This window comes from Ambystoma mexicanum, chromosome 13 (genome assembly GCF_040938575.1).
Source record: "Ambystoma mexicanum isolate Mex_15411 chromosome 13, UKY_AmexF1_1, whole genome shotgun sequence".
NCBI classification, from domain to species: domain Eukaryota; kingdom Metazoa; phylum Chordata; class Amphibia; order Caudata; family Ambystomatidae; genus Ambystoma; species Ambystoma mexicanum.
The window spans coordinates 220585657-220607228 of NC_090938.1; the positions used below are offsets into that span (position 1 = coordinate 220585657).

Sequence of the window (21572 nt, forward strand, 5' to 3'; positions counted from 1 at the left end):
GGTAGCGCCTTACAAATAAATAAAGGAAAGGAGGGGCCAAACTGTCAATAAACACAGCTCACCCACACCCACCCAAATGGATCAGTGTCTCCCTAAAGGCCTGGCAGTGCTCCATCTGCTCAAGACGGCAAACAGTGCTATATGCGTTTTAGCCCCTAGGGCCCTCGTCAGTAAGCTCTTTAGGTGCAGGGAACATGGAGTGTAGGTCTGGATCAACCCACTCTACTTGGGGAGCCTAAACAAGTATCACAATCAGTAATTGGATGCTTCTGAACTCTGAGAATATATCAATGCCATGACAACCTGGAGCAGGATAGCTCAGCTGCAAGACACAAGGACCAGTTAATGTATGTCACGTTGACACTTGTTCCGGGATTAGGGAGGCGAGAGGCTGGGAGGGGAAGTGACGCGGGAGGGCACGGTTAGAGGCAGAGTAATATTGTTAGTAATAAAGAGAAGAAGTAGGCACAAACACTCTGTGTCCGTATATTCTTTGCTGCGCAGCAGGGTGCTGGCTAGGCCATAACCCAGGCCATCACACTGGCGACAAGGCAGCGTTAACACTGCTCGAACCCACGACTGGGTTCGCCGTGCTGCGAGCGGATGCCTGGAGGCACCGCACACGCATGTGAAAGACACAGCGCAGGCATGCCGGGGCTGAAGCCCCTCATCCAAGCGCGCGTGGGGGCAGCTGTTCGCTCCGGTCTGGGGCAGTGAATTGGAACGTTCGCGGAACGTTCTGAGAAGAATGTTATGATCCTGGGCAGCAGCTGTGATTGTACGCTGATATCCAAGCGTCGAAGGCCCAGGCCCAGGAAGCAAGAGCACGTCCACAGATGTGAGAAGGGGTTCAACAGGCAGTGATGGTGATCGTGCCTGCAGAGGCAGCCATCACTGCAGTCCACAAAGGGGTGTGAGGTCTACCCCAACACGGTGCTCATGCCATACAGGTGGCTGTGGGTCCACCGGGGCATAGAAGCCACAAACCAAGGCCACTTTTCCAAGGCAGATGTCTGCCCAGGAAGGGGGTCAGGGCGCCCAGACCAAGGTTCAGGGGCCGCCAGCGCAAGGGCCATCAGCACCAGACCAGGCCCCATATAGACTACCCCATACCCTGGCAGCCCAGATGCCAGGTGCTTTTGACGCGGCTGACACAAGCAACATGGTCCCAGGTGGGCCTGGTGGATAAGGGACTTTGAACTATATTTGGGGGCCACGGGGCCCATCGAAAGCGACAGCCAGAAATGTCTCCTCAAGCTAGCTGTGGGGCCACCTACGCGTGACATCATTGATGAGATGCCTGCCGATAGCATTGATTCCATACAAGACTTGAAGGACGCGTTGTCGGCATATTTCACCCCACACACGAACGTGGACTATGAGGGTCACTTGTTCCACAGTACCAAACAGGCCAAAGGTGAGACTATGGACGCATACGTCATGAGACCGAGGATAAAAATGAAGCACTGTCATTTTGCCAATTATGCCAACACAGAGGCCCTGAGATCGCAAATGATCACAGGGTGCGAATCACAGGCTTTTAGGTGGAAATTATTGAAAAATTCTCGCACCCTAGATGAGATACTAACGCTGGCTCGAGCTGAAAGAGCTGTCGACTCGCAGATGGAGAGCTTCAACAACCCCACGCCGGCCGAGGCGGTACAGCAGCTCCAACAAGAGAGAAGACCGGCGGAACTTCTGCTACAAATGTGGGTTTGAGTACCTACATGAGGGCATGTGCCCTGCCGTTGGCCAGAGATGTGGCACATGCGGAGAGGAGGGTCACATCAAATTGGTGTGCAGGAGAAAGGGAGGGAGCAAACCAGAGATACACTCCCGAGGTACAGGTCGAAGGCCGAGCCACCAGCTCCACCATCCCCTGGTGCAACGTTGCGGTGCCCGCAGAAACACATGGATCCTGAACCCATAGAGTGAGATTCTGGGAGGACAGACAGAGGCAAGGTAGAAGAAAACGGAGAAGGCATGTCACCCGCGTGAGACCCGAACGCCGGTCCAGGCGCCACGTGCGCTACTTAGTAGATCAGTCCCCATCAGAGTCAGAAGTTAGCTTACCAGGGAGTGATCAAAGCAAGAAAGCATACTTGTATACGCTGGGCAATCCCATAGTATGGAACACAGCCCAATACTGATCATCAAGCTAAATGAGCAACCAACAGAATTCCTTATTTACACATGGGCCACGGTGAACATGGTCAGTGAAAAGGTCTTCAAAGAGATGACACAGAGCCCAAAACTCGCTCCAGCCACCGTAGACATTTATGCATATGGATCCCAGACACCGCTCAAATGCACAGGACAGTTTGATGGCTCATGCCGCTACAAAGGACAAGAAAAGAAGGTGCCTATGCATGTCCAGGCGACAGAAACTGAAAGGGGCTGTGTGCTCAGCTTCAAGGCAGCCGGCGACATGGCACTCATACAAAACTTATATAACATCATGATCCACAAGTACATTGACCCCGTCAAAATGATCACAAACATCTACCCCAGTCTATTCAAGGGTATTGGCAGACTCAGAAAAAGGCAGGTGAAACTCAACATAGACAACTCGGTATGCCCAATAGCGCAACACTAGAGAGGCATTCCGGTCAACATTTTTAAAAAAAGTGGAAGATTAACTACACAAGCAGCTGGAGCAGGACATAATAGAGCCAGCAACGGGCCCCACCACGTGGGTGTCGCCTATTGTTCCAGTCCCTAAGAAAGGGCCTGAAGCCATCCGGCTGTGTGTTGACATGAGGCGACCCAATCAAGCCATTCGAAGGGAGAGACACATGGCTCTGTGCATCACCGACATGATTCATCTCTTGAACGGAGCTAGGGTCTTCTCCAAATTGGACTTAAAAAAAGGGTACCACCAGCTGGTGCTGAGCCTGGAAAGCAGAAATATCACCACGTTGTCACCCACCTGGGGTTATTTCGTTACAAGAGATTGAGCTTTGAGGTATCCTCAGTGGCGGAAATCTTTCAAGCTGACGTGCATAATGTTATAAAGCATATGACAAATTGCTTAAACTATAGTGACGACAACTTAGTCTTTGGGACAGATGCCAACAAGCATGATTAAACCCTGACAAAGGTATTAATCGAGCTAAGTGTGAGTTCTGGAAGAGCACGCTGCAGTTCTTTGGCCACATCTTTTCGGAAAATGGCATGTTGCCAGACCCGGAAAAGATTGCAGCGCTGAATGGAACAGCCCCTTGTACAAATGTATCAGAACTGAGGTCCTTCTTAGGCCTGGACAGTTATTGCACCCTCTATATCAAGGACTTAACCACTGTAAGTGAAGCCCTGAGAGCGTTGACCAAGCAAGAAACCGTGTTCGACTAGTTGGACAAATGTCAGAAAGCCTTTGAAGTCATCTGAGAGCGAGTTGCCAGGGCTGAAAACATGTCCTATTATGACCCCTGTCGGAAGACAGAGTTGACAGTGGACGCTAGTTTGGTGGGTCTTGGAGCCATCCTGGCTCAAATGGACCAGAAGGATCTTTCTCAGACTCATATTGTTACCTATGCCAGTAGGAGCCTTTCCACCACCAAGCAAGCACATTCCCAGGCTGAAAAGGAAGGTCTGGCGGTGGTCTGGGCATGCAATCACTTTAATCTTTTTCTATACAGCAAGCCATTTCGAGTGGTGACAGACCATCAGGTGCTGTTGTTACTGTACAGCAAGCCTCAAGCAAAAATGCCACCCCGCATTGCGCGGTGGCGGTTGAGGCTACATGACTACTCATTTGAGATTGTGCACTGGCCTAGCAAGGGCAAAAATCCTGCTAATTTTCTCTCCAGGCACCCCCGGACAGGGTGCGTCCCTGAACCATCTGTACGGTACCTCATCCAGCAAGCCGTGCCGGAGGGAATTGAGACAGCTCACCTGGCCCAAGAAGTGGAAGCTGATGCGGCATGTCAGATCATCTGCGAAGGACTTCGATCGGGTCTCTGGCAGAGAGCCAAGGAGAGAGCAAGGCAGCAAGTGATGATGTGTAAGTTGAAGTAGAGCGGCTGCTACAGGTGAAAGAGGAGCCGGCGCTCTCGGATGACCACCTGCTGCTGAAAGAATGCCAGGTGGTAATTCCAGCATCCATGCGGGGAAGAATTGTTGAACTCGCACACGAGGGCCATCGTCGGTGGTGTCCACTAAGCACATCCTGCGCCAGAAAGTCTGGTTTCCACATCTAGACTCCATGGTGGAAGATCTGCTAAAGTCATGCCCACCTGCTACCTCATCATGCCAAACAGACACCCTGAACCTTTGCTTTGAAGATATCTGAACTCCCTGAAGGGGTGTGGGAGGCAGTGGCTTCTGACTTCGTTGAACCTATTGAGAGGGGGAAATATGTATTAGCCATCATGGACGAGTACTCCAGGTACCCTAAAGCTCAGCTTGTATCATCAACAGCGGCCCACCATGTTATGCCACTGTTGGACCGCATTTTCACCACCTACGGTGTTCCGAAGGTACTTAAAACGGACAATGGGCCCCCGATCAGTGGGCACAACTTTGCAAAGTTCACAGAGTACATGGGATTTCACCATCAAAAGATCACTCCCTTGTGGACCCAAGTGAAAGGCAAAGCTTAAGAGAGCAGTGCAGGTCGCCAAACAAACTGGCCAACCCTATGAGCAAGTACTGCATCAACTGCTACAGGACTACCGGAGTACTCTTTGAAGACATAGTACCAGCGGAAAGACGCCAGCCAAAATAATGTTTGGAAGAGATATCAGAACAAGGTTGCCTCAAGCCAAGATGTCGGGTGATCGGCCAAGTGTGGATGGAGAAGTAAGAGAGCGCGACACAGCAGCGAAGGAGCACATGAAGGTCTATGCAGATGAGCGCCGGAGAGCATGGGATCCCCAGCTGGAAGTGGGAGACGTGGTCGTAGTGAACACAAGCACACCTACTTCTTTCATGAGGAACCTCTGCTAGTCACAGAGAAGAAGGGGTCCATGGTCACAGCTCAAAGGACTGGGAGGTCCACCACACGCAACTCATCTCATTTCAAGAAAGTCCCACTATCAGGCTCCCAACGGATAAGTGGAAGAGTGGCCATCCCCGCTGTCTATGCATCTGATGCCCACTATCACGGTGACCAGGAGGACACAGGAGTCTAAAACCAGGAGGACTAGTTTGAGGTCATGGGTCTCTGTGGAATTCCTGAATGGTCTAGCGTGTGGCCGCAGCAAGCCCGAAATAAGCCTTGCCGCCTCATTGAAGAGATGGCAGAGAGTGTCAAGCCTGTTGCTTAGATTGAGTGACTGTTTAAAAAGGGGGCGATGTCCCGTTGACACTTGTTCCGGTATTCGCGAGGCAGGGAGTGGAAGTCACACGGGAGGGTGGGGTTAGAGGCAGAGTATCGTTGTTAGTAATAAAGCGAAGAGCTGTGCATGGACGCTCTGTGTCTGTGTATTCTTTGCTGCGTGGCAGGGCGCTGTCTAGGCCGTAACTCAGGCCATCACAGACTAGACTTGACTCTCGTCTCTTCAACATCCACCTGGTAGGCAAACACTCGCAAGTGGTTTAAGGTAAGCAGATGCACGATTGGCACGTTGGCCCTTATGTGTTGTTGCTCCAAACAGTCTATATGTTGGTGTTGTGCAACGGAGTGTGGGGGCAAACTGGGTATCCGGTTCGTGAATCCCAGTTGCTAGTACAGTCGTGTGAATCGTTTCTCCCTACTCACGCTTCAATACTTGAATGATTAAAGGCAAGTAGATCTGTTCTTATGGGTGACAATGTAGTTGCTTGTGCTTATATCTAATTAGCCATGTAGGCTTCAATGGTTCTATCAACCTATAAAGTTTAGGCAAAGATCCAGATGGTAAGTTCCAATATATTATGTTTTAACTATTAAAGGAGAGAGAAGCATCTCATGCGTACCCACGGCTACTCTGTTTGTGTGTGTGTTTGTTTATTTATTTTATTTGTCGAGCGCGCCTGACACAGGGGTACCTGGGTGCAAGGTTAAGGTAATGGTTACATGATACAAGATATATTTATACAGTTATACAATTTGTACGTACACTTTGCGGATGAGACATTAGAGTGGCAGGGAAAGTCAGTTCTGTAGTTAGTGATATTAGTACAGTTTATACATACAGATACCGATGGACCATTAGAAGGCTGGGAAAGTCAGGTGGGTTGTGGTTGTAGAGAAACATAGGCAGTTTTATGCATGCGAGATAACTATATAGTTTTGAGTGTGAGAGCGGGGTGCAGTCTATGTTAATAGTTGGTCTTAGTCTTAGTTTTTGTTCAGTAACCAGGTGATGACGTGGCTTCTGAATATTTGAAAAGTTGGGCTGGATTTAATGTCCTGTGGAAGTGTGTTCCACAATTGGGAGGCTAGAACCGGGAAGCTGGTTCCGCCAGCTCTTTTAAGGCAGTACCTAGGCACTACCAGACAGGATGTGTTCGAAGATCTGGTAATTCTGGCAGTTGATTTCATCGTGAATTTGCCTGCTGCAACCAAAAGGTCTCCATGTTTGCAGAAAGTCTGTAAACTATAAGTAAATAAATATCTACAAATGCCAACCGCAACCCCAGAAATCAACTTTGGACCTGAGCAAATGATCACTCCATCCGTTCTGGCCTCTTTCACCACCCCTCCCCCCCTTACCACTTGGTTCCTAGATGCAAACTGTTGGGAAGAGGATGCTGTGCAATTATGTTGAGGTATGCTATGCACAGGGCTTGAAATGTACTCAAAAATGAGTGGAGCTATGTTCCATTGTAGCCCGTGCTCCCCTTGCCACCGCCGATCACAACCTCACACCCTCCCTCCGACAATACAAACCCTGTGCCTGGGTCACCCCTATGTCTACTCCCTCACCGTGCTTTTTATCTGTACTCCAAAGACTGAAGAAACACTGTGAAATGAAACTGCATCTTGAACGACCCCCATTACTTTCTGCCATTGTCCTCCAGAGCATTCTGCTTCATATAACCGGCCCTTTCTAACCACCCACCATTCACCACTCTTAAGGGACATGACACAGACTAAACCTTCCACTGCCTACACATGCAGCTGTGCTTGCAGCAATGTCGATAAGACATTGCTCGGTAAGATAGCTCAGTGGATTGAGCGTTCGCTGCTGCGATCTGAGCGTGATCTGCAGATCGCAGGTTCGAATCCCGCCAAGGCCAACTCAGCCTTTCATCCTTCCGAGGTTGATAAATGAGTACCAATCTCAGTTGGGTGATATTGTATGTAAATATGTGCCCTGTAAAGCGCTTTGGATTAAGGCGCTATATAAATAACACATCATTATCATGTCATGCTTAATGCAAAATACACAAGCTAATAACTGCAGGGGAAGTAGGCTATTGGGGGCGGGGGGTCGTGAATGTATTTTATGGCCTTAGCAGCCTATGCTAAATAAACACGAAGCCAGTTGCTGCAAAATATCCCTGTCGAATGTGACATTTTATCAGATCCAGCAGAGCTGCGGCTCGAATCCCCAGTAAGGGGGAAGCAAACAAAATGTGCTTTTCACCTACTGTCCAGGAACAATCCTCCGCCAACAAGGGTGATCAAACGATGGTTCTATTTAGAAAAAAGTACAGGAACGCTGTAGCCTTTAGTTCCGTTCTAATTTAACCCCTCTGGTTAGGCTGATACATAGCTTTTTAACCAGAACATGTCCCACATGGAGTCGCAGTAATGTATTTATCTCTTAAGCTCTGAAGCGAAATGTTTAAAGGAACATTAAGAAACTTGAAAACAATAATTTGCTTCAGCAAACGGAGAGACTTCCAGAGAAGAGCCAGAAGGTCCAGTTCTCTATTGGGTCTCTTCTAGAGCTGCTTAGTCCAATAGTGTTGGCTGTGCCTGGCACAGGAAATATAGCTCTTTTCCTGGCACTGCTTCCAAGAATGCAGTGCTGAATGTTGTATGCCATTCCCAATCCTGGCTTGTCCTCATCCTCGTGCTCGTGAACTGAATGTGAGGTTTGTACCGCACAAGGTAGTGGACCCCCGCCCAGGTGATGGCCTCCAACAAGTGCGAAGGCCCCCAGCATAAAGCATAGCTAATGGTAAGGACACAAACACTATTAAAGTTTTTGCTGGGTGTTTTGGGGGGCAGTGGGGAACTCACCAGGGACTTCTGTGAAAAACCTTGTCTATGTCCCTGTGGCCAGTGTGTACAAAGGGATGCTTAGAATGCAGTCTTTACAGGCTACTGGAGCTTTCATTAAAAGCTTTCCGATTGGCTAGAGAGCTCGAAACAATGAGCAGAACAGCGATAAAGTATGGAAGCAATATTACCCGAGCTGTTGCGCTGGCACATCCGGTAAGGGCCGCGCCACACAAGTTAAGGCCTGAACGAAGCAAGTGTACCTTAATGCTGGCAGAAGTGCTGTGAATGGCCCACTCGTCCCGCCCGTCAAGAGTAATATCGCCATTAGCACCCCTGTAGCCTGTGTGCAGCTCCCCAGGCACTGCCTTATTCCTGAGTGCCTCCCCTTAGCACCCGCGTATCTCACATGAAGGTGCTAAGGGCTCTTCACATAAAAGAAGAACAAAAAAAACTAGGCTTACCCAGCTGTTCCTGAAGACACTGCAATCCTCAACAATGAAAAGGGACTTTACAAGTGCAGCTACTTCCGGTGCCGCTGCATAAGGTCTACTTCATTCTCCTTTTCCTTGTATAGGAAGAGCCCTTAGTACCTGCAAGTGAGTTATGCAAAGTCTAAAAGTGGGAAATTGGAGGGGTGGGGGCAGTCTTTCAGCGAGATGCAGAGACCATACCTGCCTAACCTCTGGGTTTTCCCCAGAGACTCCAGGTTTTTAGCCATTTCTCCGGGTCTCTGTGGAAGACCCTGAACCCTCTGGGTTTTCGATGCAGTTTCCGGGTCCCGTCCAATCCTCCATCCGATTGGCTACCAGCAGCGGCCTTTTTCAGCGGCGCAAGTGCAGTATTACTGCGTTTATTTTGCTTAAACTTTCATTCTTTTTGGCCAGTTTGCCTTATGTTTTAGTAGCCCCAAATTGAAGGGCAACTAAAACATAAGGCAAACTGGCCAAAAAGAATGAAGGCTGAAGCAAAAAAAAAAACACGCGTTAATACTGCTTTCAATCAGGTGTCATTAATGACACTGTATTGAAAGCAATATCACGATTTTTTAGCTTTCATTCTTTTTGGCCAGTTTGCCAGGACTCAAGTCGAGGGTACATACGGGTGGATGGAGTCCGCCCACTTTGTTCAGAGGGTGGACTCAGCCCTCCCCCCAGATAAAATGACAAAAATTGAGGGTGCTATTTGAATTCATGAATTAAAGCCGACCTCGGGGATTGAACCAGAGCCATCAGGTATGCAGGCTGGACACGTCACCTCATGAAAAATAACAAATAAAGGTGAAATGTCCAATTTCGGTATTGCAAGTTCCAGGGAAAACCTTTGTATTGGTTCTTGGGTTTAAAACATGCACACGTTAGCGTTTTTTTAAAAAAAAACATTAGCTGAAGAAAATATCCTCCCTTGGTTTTGTGTGTGTATTGCTTTTATGGAAGGCGAATGCCATTCGTCCTCTGGAATTTGGGTGGTCATACGTGTCCTTGGACATTCACGTGTATTGCATTCCACTGTAAAGTGCAAACTGAAAACGTGTTTCTAATGAGTTTACCTTTTTAACAGGTGGGCTGAGCCTTTTGTGGCTGTGGGCGGGGGATACATCTCAGGGTTTTTTGATTTTCAAATGTAGGCAGGTATGGCAGAGACTGCTTGGGGCGTGGGCTCATACTAAGTCGAGTTCCGAGCTTCCCAACTGGCTAGCAGCCGCCCCCCCCCCACCCCACCCAATCAGGGCGCTGATGGTCCTGAGATCTGGATGTCACACTCTCATTGTTAAAAGAGAAGCAAACTCCGACCACACCACCATTCTCCTTTGACTTCCGTTTGGGATTGCTAACTTGGTTGGACGCCACCCGCCCCACAAAAAGCCCTTGGAGGGAGGCGCAAACGATTCGTCAGGACTCATTTACTTCCGGTTCATCAGGAGCGTCCCTAATTGCCAATGTGAAATGTTCTTCAGTATCAATAGAGGAAACTGCTTAAGGAAGAAACCCGTGGTCATGAAAGCTAGCCGGCACACGTGTGTTGTCCAAGAGCCCTCTGTGTGCTGGGGCTGCCAGGACCGGGATCAGGCCGTTTCTAAAAGCCTTGCTTGGGCAGGGTGATCAGTCCCCCTAGTTTTGCAGCAGGGACCACGTAAGAGTAATACATGCAGGGAAGCAGTCTGCCTGCTAACAGTCCTGCCAGCACATGACCCCCAAAATCCAACTCTCTCCAAATGTGTATATGTCACTCATAGTTTGCCATCACTTTACTTATCAAAACTGAAATCTGCAGAAAGGCAGGTGCTTGGAAGGGTTGCAGATTTGAATCATTTGCACAGATATGTCATATATACATACACATGTGAGTCTGTTCCTATATTCCCCAAATGGTCTTTGATTTTATGCAAACCAGCGAGTAGGCTACATTGACTCTGTTTATCCTCCTCCCCTTCCCGTTGGGTGCCCCCACAGCTGATTTCATGACAAGCTGACGATGCCAGGGAGATGCCATACCTGCCAAACCTCCAGAATCTTTTTTGAGCCCCGTAATAATAGTGCTTTCAATCCAAATCATTGGATTGAAAGCAGTATTATTACGGCGGCGGTCCCACGTTCATTTTGCTTACCAAAATCACTCATTCAGTGCTATAGTAAGCAAAATGAAGGCGGCGCCGCAGCAGAAATAATGCTGCTTTCAATCCAATGACATGGATTGAAAGCAGCATTATTTCGGCGGTGGCGCCTTCCGTTTGCTTCAGTTTTGCGTACTATAGCATTGAATGAATTATTTTCAATGCTATAGTAAGAAAACTGAAGGCGTTGCCGCCGCAATAATAGTGCTTTCAATCCAATGACATGGATTGAAAGCACTATTGTGAAGGCGGCAGCACTGCCTTCATTTTGCTAACTATAGCATTGAATGAATTATTTTCAATGCTATAGTAAGGAAACTGAAGCCTATACAACAACCGTGTTTACCTTTTGGGCGTGTGGGCGGAGCCGTGTGCAAATGGGCGGGGTCTTGTGTGGCTGTGGGCGGGGCATATATCTCAAGAATTTTGATTTTCAAATGTAGGCAGGTTTGGGAGATGCGGACAACTAGAGGTCTGTTTTTGGCCACGGCAATCACAATAATTGGCCAACCGGGGCTACATGAGTGATATTCCCAGGCCCACAGTCCCCTGTGAAGGAGCCTGCTGTAAACACTGATGATGCAACGTCTCCCCGAAGCAGCCAATGAAATGAGGGCATTCACGTATGGGAAACCCAGAAGCCCTTGCTCCCTCCAACACCGCCAATCTACATTATTTATTTATTTTAGATTTGTAGAGGCACTGCAGCCCGCAGGCATCGAGGCGCTATAATCAGTGCTTATGACGGTTTGATTCAGGGTTACAGTGAAGACACCCAACGTAAGTAGACTTAGAGCAAGGTACAGCAAGACATGCAAGTATAGCAGGCGGGTGGGAGCAGGAAGAGTGGGAGTCTGTGTGCGTGCGTGAGAGACAGTCACTGCCCTGTGTGGATCCATTTAAAAACATGATTTTTTATAATGCGCTTCGTGGGGACCAACCTGTCCTGCTCCACCCGGCCATGTTTGCCCCTGCGCTATCCTCCCAACATACCTCTGAACCGGGCCCTGGGGTCATCCACAACACCGCCACCTGACAGCCGGCTACTGTATCGCCTTCATCTGCTTGGAAGGGCTCCTCTCATAGCAATGGCAACCATGTTCCACATACATCCGGTGTTCACAGATAAGGGAACCGAAACACAGCCTCTGAGCCAATAGTCAGTCAGACTGAAAGGAACTCAACCTCTGCCGAGGAACCTGGCTCATCAATCCAATGACATGTACAAGGCACTCCATTCTATCTTTTGGAGATATGAGCAACCATCATAGCCGGTCGCGAGAATAGTGTGGCTGTAAAAGCCAATGACCAGTGTACCTGGTCCCCTCACATGGAGCAGAGATTGATGGCTAGCTGGCTCAACTCAGCCTTTCATCCTGAGGTTGCCAAAAGGAGTACAAATTATCATTTGTTAGGAATAACTGTGCTTGCGTTACATACAGAGCTTAGACGTCTATTGAAAAACAGGAGGTCTCGGGAGGATAGCACAGCAGCAACATGCTCCCCTTGGAAGCAAGACTACGCGGTGCAACACAGGTTCGATCCCCGGGTCCACGCTTAGAAACCTCTGGGTACTAAGCTCTTTATAAATAACCTATCATATCATATCAGGAGCATACTGCATGGCAATGACGCAATTACGCCAATGGTCCACAACCAGAGACCAAATCACCTTCACTCGATCACACCTACTGGGTGGGACAATGCTCTACAATTATCGCAATAGACATTCAGCAGTCAGCAAATCACAGGAGTCAATGTTTGCAAGGAGGTATAAATAAGTACATAAGGAAATCACAAGGCAAGTTCTCATCCTGGGAAGCAGAGTTTGAAGGTCTCGTAGAGTAACTTTTCAAATGCGTACTCTTCCACCAGCCACAATTGGACTCTTTCAGTAACACAACTAACACAAATGTTCACAGAATAACCACTTTGGTACATTAATAACTGATAAAGATAATGGCTGATTCACTTAGAAGTTACTAGGAGTAACTCTGACTTACTCCCGGCTTACTCTCAAGTTTCATGAAGCCAGGCAGGAGACCGTCTGGGATATTGAAAGTAATTTCCAGGTGAATTAGATAGCCCACCCCAGGCTTAAGCCAAGGGTAAGCTGGAGACCTTCTTTATAAATGTAAATGTAACTTGTTTATAAATGTAAACGTAATTAACTTCTTTGTAAATATAAATGTAACTGTTTTTTAAATATAACTTCTTTTTAAATGTGGGTGATATGTGATTTGTTTATTTTTGGAATGAAACCATCAGGGGAATCAACAAACAAATTGGAAGGGAGACATTAAAAAAAAGGTTTTACAAAAATAAAATGTGGCACAATGTGTTCTCACATGGGTCTTTTTTCACAGACGTTTTTAAATGTGTTCCTGCCAGCGAGAGTAAACTAAATTCTGGGATTCATGAAGTCTTGTATTTGTAGCAAAAGTAGAATCTGCTTCTGAGGTACCATAGTGGGCTAATGCACATGCTTTAGAGAAAATTCACATGTTCCATTCTCGCCTGACCCGCCCACTCATCCTTCCTAGGTTGATGGCCTGCGCACTATTCAAAGGAGTACTTTAGACACTTGAAATACACATATCAAATATCAATACAACACATTTTTCTTGTGCTTGGACGGATATAAAAAAAAACATATTTGACCTCTCATTAATGAATACCCACCCTTTCACATGAACAGGCAATTCCAAAATGGCTCCCTGCAAGTGCTACATTTCCGTGCACGCGCTACACCCTAATACATTGAAGCTGCTCTCTCCCTCTGGGGTCCTGGCAATCCTTGCTAGTTCCCCTGTCCCAAGATCTTGGTTGAAATAACGTATGAATTCAGCTGCTCGAGAGATCTCTCGTAATTCCATAGACTGACATAAAAAGGCCATGTGGAAATGTAGCATAATGCCACAGGTGTTCGGAATTGTGAAAGGGCCTCCAGTGCCGTCAATTACATATTCAGTAAAAATAAACCCAGAATAAACAACCGAAGTTAAAAATGAAGCAGTAAAAACACTTACTTTTAAAATACAGTAAAAATGAACGTGGAAATATTTTTCTATTGAAAAAGCTATTGAATTTGTTCCAGAGTCTGCACTTTCCTTAACATAATTGAATATACGGGCTCTAAATTAGTTCGTTTTAAACTATTATTTGTAATTAGATAGCCCAAAATAAATTAATTAATTAAAAGAAATATCGGATGCAGTAATATGTGAAGCATATTGTCAAAATAAATTTAAAAATAGGGTTGAAGGGAAGAGGCAGTGCTTTAAGTGGGATGAGAAATCGAGAGGAGCTTTACCAAGGAAATATGGCCCAAAGAGTCATGGTTGTGGCCTAAGTGTATTCATCCTGTTCCCCCCCCCCCCCAACTCTCCCTCACCCTCTAAAATCGTCTGCCTCCTTTCAGCTCGCATCCTTCCTCTTCCGTCGCCTACATGTCTCCCAGACTCCATTCTTCTCCTGCCAGTCTTCGTTCCTCCGCTCTTTCCAGGTCCAGTGTTTTCTGATGTGTTGTGAAGTGTACCCCTCCACATTCTTTGCTGCTTCCCTGGTTTTCTCCACCTGCACTCCTTCCTCTCTTTTAGCATCTCTCTTTGGTGTCCATTCCCAGCCGTGGCCTAAAATAAACTAACAAAGCTCAGCTCGGCAGGTGAGCGCACTGCTGTCATTCCATTTGCTGTGCCCACCCTTCCTTTTGTTTTTTGCCTAGAAGCCAATCCCCAGCAGGCAGATGGGTGTGGCCTTCTCAGTCATTCATCATCCAACAGGTGACGTGCCGCTGTACGCATGTACATGGAAGAAACCTGGTCGGCTCGGGCTAGTTGAGGGCTCAGGGAAACTCCAGTAATGCTTGAGAGCAATTGTTGAAGAATGCATGGACTCCTCCCCGGCTAGTCCCTGCCCACTTAAAGCCTGGGGCAGAAGTGGTTACTCACGGTAGTGACAGCACATATTTAAGGCAACTGAGCAGTGTGGTAGATTGGAGGAGAAGAGTGGTCTTGGAGGGTATGGAATGCTCCTTATTTCTATCATGATTGTCACTTTTAAATCATATTACATTATGAATATTTTAGATTGGTCTTGCTAACATTTATTTTAGCTAGTGGATTTGTACTTTATTTTTAAAATTATACATTTGTTATTTTTAAGTCTTCATTTTTACCTTGCATTATTATTCATGGGTCCTTATTAGATAGCACTGTCATTTACATACATGTCAAGTGTACACTTTGCTTTCTTGCTAGTTTCCTTGGGCAAGAACATTTAAAACCACATCAGGCACATCTTGTCTATTTACATTGGCAAAAGAAATGGGAGAAACAATACCTCTCCTGTGTCAGAAAGGTTAGAACTCAAAATCCAAGACCTGTTTCTTCCTTGCACCTTATCACGGCCTTTCAAAGACCTATTGCAGATATGTACATTTGTCCAAAGAAGATGCCTGCATTGAAACCTGGGACCCAATGGTCTCACAGTACAAAAGGCAAGAGTCTCTCAGACAGGTAGAGGTTAGTGGTTAACAGTCAGACATCACCACACAGCCACTACAGGTATCTAGAGGCAGAAGGGAAGGTCACATGTACAATCATTGAGAGCGATAATCCAGTGTCTATTGAAAGAAATCACTATCCGGAGCGACCCCCATGCACCATCCCGGTCAGCGGTGGTGGTCCCTGGTTGCTGCGTAGAAGTGCCAGAGTCATCTTCCAGCCTTGTCCTGGAAGGCAGCCATCGTGGAGCCATTTTTGCAGTGGGAATGTACTGAAAAACAAAGACAACACTGTGGTGAGTGGTGCGGTCTAGAATAACCTACCAGTCCAGAGCATTCATTATTCGGAGGCTAGGATCAAGTCTGACCTTGCTGCAAGGATGGCCTTTGGAGAGGGCAGTTCATGGTATGGAATTCCCTGCCAGGCTTTATTGAAGTGTTAGAGCCTGCACCCCAGGGCTCTGGTGTATGCAAAGTGATCGCTGACCAAGGTAGTGGTTAAGAGCTGAAGGCCGCTAGCGAGGCTTAAGGTCCGCCAGCCCTCAATAGAGCACAATGGACAGGGCTCTAATGATGGTACACCTTGTGGAAGGGGTGTGGGGGTGCTTCCTCTGGGGCTTCCCTCTACTGAGAACGAACACGGCTCCAATAACCAGCTCTAAGGCATGGTTCCCATTCAGGAGAGTCTGTGGCCAAGTTTAAGCTCACTGTACCTTTCAGAGAGGCGCTTTATCAAGTAGCATACCAATCTGGTCGCACGTACGAGGGCAGTCCAGCAGGAAATGCTAGGCAATTTTCCTCTGTACAAGTTCCTTCTCAGTAGACGGCTTCCACATGTTTTTCAATACTTTAAAAAGCAAATGTGTGAAGCTGTGCACTTTCTTATCAAATATTCTTCAATTGTGTTCAAAGATTGCACTGGGAACCCAAACGTAACAAGAGAAAAATACGTTCTATTTACTCATCTTCAGCTAAACACAGCACAAGAAAACGTCATAGAGAGGAGGCGCGTGAAAACATATGAATGACGTTAGACTTTATTTAATCTACCATGGGGAATGGCCATCAATCCACACACATTCAGGCACCCTTACTATATGCTGCATTCTAATACCCACACATTCAGGTACCTTTAACATATGCTGCATTCTAATATCCACACATTGAGGCACCCTTAACATATGCTGCATTCTAATACCCACACATTCAGGCACCCTTACTATATGCTGCTTTCTAATGCCCACACATTCAGGTACCATTAACATATGCTGCTTTCTAATGCCCACACATTCAGGTACCATTAACATATGCTGCATTCTAATACTCACACATTGAGGCACCCTTAACATATGCTGCATTCTAATACCCACACATTCCGGCACCCTTACTATATGCTGCTTTGTAATGCCCACACATTCAGGTACCATTAACATATGCTGCATTCTAATACTCACACATTGAGGCACCCTTAACATATGCTGCTTTCTAATGCCCACACATTCAGGCACCCTTGATCATATGCTGCATTCGAATACCCACACATTCAGGCACCCTTGATCATATACTGCATTCAAATACCCACACATTCAGGCACCCTTAACATATGCTGCATTCTAATACCCACACATCCAGGCACCCTTAACATATGCTGCTTTCTAATGCCCACACATTCAGGTACCATTAACATATGCTCTAATATCCACACATTCAGGCACCCTTAACATATGCTGCATTCTAATACCCACACATTCCGGCACCCTTACTATATGCTGCTTTCTAATGCCCACACATTCAGGTACCCTTAACATATGCTGCATTCTAATACCCACACATTCAGGCACCCTTGATCATATGCTGCATTCTAATACCCACACATTCAGGCACCCTTAACATATGCTGCATTCTAATACCCACACATCCAGGCACCCTTGATCATATGCTGCATTCTAATACCCACACATTCAGGCACCCTTAACATATGCTGCATTCTAATACCCACACATCCAGGCACCCTTAACATATGCTGCATTCTAATACCCACACATTCAGGCACCCTTAACATATGCTGCATTCTAATACCCACACATTCAGGCACCCTTGATCATATACTGCATTCTAATACCCACACATTCAGGCACCCTTAACATATGCTGCATTCTAATACCCACACATTCAGGCACCCTTACTATATGCTGCTTTCTAATGCCCACACATTCAGGCACCCTTAACATATGCTGCATTCTAATACCCACACATTAAGGCACCCTTACTATATGCTGCTTTCTAATGCCCACACGTTCAGGTACCCTTAACATATGCTGCATTCTAATCCCCACACATTCAGGCACCCTTAACATATGCTGCATTCTAATACCCACACATTCAGGCACCCTTAACATATGCTGCATTCTAATACCCACACATTCAGGCACCCTTAACATATGCTGCATTCTAATAACAACACATTCAGGCACCCTTAACATATGCTGCATTCTAATACCCACACATTCAGGCACCCTTAACATATGCTGCATTCTAATACCCACACATTCAGGCACCCTTAACATATGCTGCATTCTAATACCCACACATTCAGGCACCCTTGATCATATACTGCATTCTAATACCCACACATTCAGGCACCCTTAACATATGCTGCATTCTAATACCCACACATTCAGGCACCCTTACTATATGCTGCTTTCTAATGCCCACACGTTCAGGTACCCTTAACATATGCTGCATTCTAATCCCCACACATTCAGGCACCCTTAACATATGCTGCATTCTAATACCCACACATTCAGGCACCCTTAACATATGCTGCATTCTAATACCCACACATTCAGGCACCCTTAACATATGCTGCATTCTAATACCCACACATTCAGGCACCCTTAACATATGCTGCATTCTAATACCCACACATTCAGGCACCCTTAACAAATGCTGCATTCTAATACCCACACATTCGGACACCCTTAACATATGCTGCATTCTAATACCCACACATTCAGGCACCCTTACTATATGCTGCTTTCTAATGCCCACACATTCAGGTACCCTTAACATATGCTGCATTCTAATGCCCACACATTCAGGCACCCTTACTATATGCTGCTTTCTAATGCCCACACATTCAGGCACCCTTACTATATGCTGCATTCTAATACCCACACATTCAGGCACCCTTAACATATGCTGCATTCTAATACCCACACATTCAGGCACCCTTAACATATGCTGCATTCTAATACCCACACATTCAGGCACCCTTAACATATGCTGCATTCTAATACCCACACATTCAGGCACCCTTAACATATGCTGCATTCTAAAACCCACACATTCAGGCACCCTTAACATATGCTGCATTCTAATACCCACACATTCAGGCACCCTTAACAAATGCTGCATTCTAATACCCACACATTCGGACACCCTTAACATATGCTGCATTCTAATACCCACACATTCAGGCACCCTTACTATATGCTGCTTTCTAATGCCCACACATTCAGGTACCCTTAACATATGCTGCATTCTAATGCCCACACATTCAGGCACCCTTACTATATGCTGCTTTCTAATGCCCACACATTCAGGCACCCTTACTATATGCTGCTTTCTAATGCCCACACATTCAGGCACCCTTAACATATGCTGCATTCTAATACCCACACATTCAGGCACCCTTAACATATGCTGCATTCTAATACCCACACATTCAGGCACCCTTAACATATGCTGCATTCTAATACCCACACATTCAGGCACCCTTAACATATGCTGCATTCTAATACCCACACATTCAGGCACCCTTACTATATGCTGCTTTCTAATGGCCACACATTCAGCTACCCTTAACATATGCTGCATTCTAATACCCACACATTCAGGCACCCTTACTATATGCTGCTTTCTAATGCCCAAACATTCAGGTACCCTTAACATATGCTGCATTCTAATACCCACACATTCAGGCACCCTTACTATATGCTGCTTTCTAATGCCCACACATTCAGGTACCCTTAACATATGCTGCATTCTAATACCCACACATTCAGGCACCCTTACTATATGCTGCTTTCTAATGCCCAAACATTCTGGTACCCTTAACATATGCTGCATTCTAATACCCACACATTCAGGCAACCTTAACATATGCTGCATTCTAAAACCCACACATTCAGGCACCCTTACTATATGCTGCTTTCTAATGCCCACACATTCAGGTACCCTTAACATATGCTGCATTCTAATACCCACACATTCAGGCACCCTTAACATATGCTGCATTATAATACCCACACATTCAGGCACCCTTACTATATGCTGCTTTCTAATGCCCACACATTCAGGTCCCCATAACATATGCTGCATTCTAATACCCACACATTCAGGCACCCTTAAGATATGCTGCTTCCTAATGCCCACACATTCAGGCACCCTTGATCATATGCTGCATTCCAATACCCACACATTCAGGCCCCCTTACTATATGCTGCGTTCTAATGCCCACACATTCAGGTACCCTTAACATATGCTGCATTCTAATACCCACACATTCAGGCACCCTTGATCATATACTGCATTCTAATACCCACACATTCAGGCACCCTTAACACATGCTATATTCTAATACCCACACATTCAGGCACCCTTACTATATCCTGCTTTCTAATGCCCACACATTCAGGTACCCTTAAAATATGCTGCATTCTAATACCCACACATTCAGGCACCCTTGATCATATGCTGCATTGTAATACCCACACATGCAAGCACCCTTAACATGTGCTGCATTTTTATACCCACACATTCAGGAACCCTTACTATATGCTGCTTTCTAATACCTACACATTCAGGCACCCTTAACATATGCTGCTTTCTAATACCCACACATTCAGGCACCCTTAACATATGCTGCATTCTTATACCCACACATCCAGGTACCCTTACTATATGCTGCTTTCTAATGCCCACACATTCAGGTACCTTTAACATATGCTGCATTCTAATACCCACACATTCAGGCACCCTTGATCATATGCTGCTTTCTAATACCCACACATTCAGGCACCGTTAACATATGCTGCATTCTTATACCCACACATTCAGGCACCCTTACTATATGCCGCTTTCTCATGCCCGCACATGCAGGTACCCTTAACATATGCTGCTTTCTAATACCCACACATTCAGGCACCCTTAACATATGCTGCATTCTTATACCCACACATTCAGGTACCCTTAACATATGCTGCATTCTAATACCCACACATTCAGGCACCCTTGATCATATACTGCATTCTAATACCCACACATTCAGGCACCCTTAACACATGCTGCATTCTAATACCCACACATTCAGGCACCCTTACTATATGCTGCCTTCTAATGCCCACACATTCAGGTACCCTTAACATATGCTGCATTCTAATACCCACACATTCAGGCACCCTTGATCATATGCTGCATTGTAATACCCACACATGCAAGCACCCTTAACATGTGCTGCATTTTTATACCCACACATTCAGGAACCCTTACTATATGCTGCTTTCTAATACCTACACATTCAGGCACCCTTAACATATGCTGCTTTCTAATACCCACACATTCAAGCACCCTTAACATATGCTGCATTCTTATACCCACACATCCAGCTACCCTTACTATATGCTGCTTTCTAATGCCCACACATTCAGGTACCTTTAACATATGCTGCATTCTAATACCCACACATTCAGGCATCCTTGATCATATGCTGCTTTCTAATACCCACACATTCAGGCACCGTTAACATATGCTGCATTCTTATACCCACACATTCAGGCACCCTTAACATATGCTGCATTCTAATACCCACACATTCAGGCACCCTTAACATATGCTGCATTCTAATACCCACACATTCAGGCACCCTTAACATATGCTGCATTCTAATACCCACACATTCAGGCACCCTTACTATATGCTGCTTTCTAATGGCCACACATTCAGGTACCCTTAACATATGCTGCATTCTAATACCCACACATTCAGGCACCCTTACTATATGCTGCTTTCTAATGCCCACACATTCAGGTACCCTTAACATATGCTGCATTCTAATACACACACATTCAGGCACCCTTACTATATGCTGCTTTCTAATGCCCACACATTCAGGTACCCTTAACATATGCTGCATTCTAATACCCACACATTCAGGCACCCTTACTATATGCTGCTTTCTAATGCCCACACATTCAGGTACCCTTAACATATGCTGCATTCTAATACCCACACATTCAGGCACCCTTACTATATGCTGCTTTCTAATGCCCACACATTCTGGTACCCTTAACATATGC

The 21572-nt window shown here is 46.2% G+C and overlaps 1 protein-coding gene across 3 annotated transcripts in view; it reads right to left on the minus strand.

Annotated features, from left to right (window-relative positions):
* The window catches only part of PPFIA4 (PTPRF interacting protein alpha 4), a 3167227-nt gene that overhangs the window by 12830 nt on the left and 3132825 nt on the right, over positions 1 to 21572 (minus strand). For all 3 annotated transcript variants that reach the window (XM_069633679.1, XM_069633678.1, XM_069633680.1), the window contains one exon: positions 1 to 15485. This exon is cut by the window's left edge and continues 12830 nt beyond it. The gene's annotated coding sequence lies outside the window, so the exon portion shown is untranslated. The remainder of the gene's footprint in view (positions 15486 to 21572) is intronic.